This window comes from Gekko japonicus, unplaced genomic scaffold (assembly GCF_001447785.1).
Source record: "Gekko japonicus isolate JY-2015 unplaced genomic scaffold, Gekko_japonicus_V1.1 scaffold4912, whole genome shotgun sequence".
Classification (NCBI taxonomy): domain Eukaryota; kingdom Metazoa; phylum Chordata; class Lepidosauria; order Squamata; family Gekkonidae; genus Gekko; species Gekko japonicus.
Window position 1 is genome coordinate 29,857 of NW_015167202.1, and position 1,554 is coordinate 31,410.

The following is a 1,554-nucleotide window of genomic DNA, read 5'->3' on the forward strand; positions in this document are numbered from 1 at the left end:
TCTTTCTGCGGTATACCTCTGAGGATGCCAGTCACAGCTACTGGCGAAACGTCAGGTCCCACAAGGCCAAGACCACGGCCACACAGCCCAGAACATCTACAGCAGCTAGCCCTGCTTAACTTCTGAGATCTGACAAGACCGGGATAGCCTGGGCCTTCCAGGTCAGGATATATGTGATATTGCCGGCTGCCAAACTGTGGTCAGTGGCGCTGGACAAGAGGCCATGCAGTCCCCTCCACCCATCCTCCTTACTCAGAAATCCCCTCACCTGTAACCACGGTCAGTTTGGTCCTAAAGGTGCCACTCGGCTCCACATTTGTCCCGCTGCTCCAGAGCCGCACGGCCGACCACCTGAAGCTACCTGCATTTCTGTCGGCCATCTTTAGCACCAACCTGGGCTTGCTGTCATCCTGGGTTCTACACTGATTTTTTTTTTATTTTTTTTTACAAAAATCCTGCTTTAACATCAGTGCAGATGGTGAGTTTCTTGTTAGCCTTTGCGGGGTGACACCATACCCAAAACTACGGGCAAGTCTTGCCGAAACCTCCAAAGCTGAGCAGTGTTTTCGGAATAAGACGACGGAGGGGGTGGTGGAAGTCTCCTCTCTGAGCTAGCACTATAAAACCCCAAGTGTCAGTTGTCTTCATTGAAGAGCTTTCCTCTGGTGTTCGCAGTAGTCCACGGCACACCAACATCAGGGGAACTAAGGAGCAGTGTTCCCTCTAAGCTGAGTTAGTGTGAGCTAGCTCACACTTTTTTAGCCTCCGGCTCACATTTTTGTCTCCGCTCAGGAAGGAGGGCTCCAGAGCAAACTCATTTATGCAGTAGCCAAATTGCTCGCTCACCGCTTGAATGCCAGTAGCTCACCAAGGAGAATTTTTGCTCACAAGACTCTACAGCTTAGAGGGAGCATTGCTAAGGAGGGTCGGGGTCTGGGTGGGAACCTGCCTGGAAGCACACACACCATATGCTGTTTTTGCATTCCAGGTGGAAGGAAAGCAAAGCAGGATATATAATGTGGTAAACGGCTAGCACAGTGGTCGAATCTGCATTTGCGTTTTTAAATCAGTTTCGTGCTGCTGTGACGCTGTCTTCCTCTGTGCTTGTTTGAACGCTGTTTGGAGAAGATTCTTTTCAAGCAGTGGGGAGGCGCAATGACAGTGGAGCCGCCCCGAAAGGACGATAAACATATGTGGACGTGCAAAAGTATGCTAGCACTGTTGAGGTGTGAAAATGAAACCAAATGTAGACAGCTTTTTTGAAGATGAAGTCAGAAAGCTGGGACACCGGTGGGAAAGACAAATGCAGATTCGACCACAGACTTCAGGTGTTGGGGGGAGTGGCTGCATTTTAACAGGTCGCCCGCTTGCAGGGTCCTCCTCTCTCGGCCATACTGTGTCCGAGCACCAGAGGAGAAAGGGGGGCGAACCGTGTCCCCGCCCAAAGCATGGCTTCCTTCCTTTGTAATGCTACATGCTCGACGGGAGCGGGGTATCAAGTAATGGGCAGGGCAGGCCACCTCCTTCGTTCAGAATTTTATTTCGTGTGTCCGG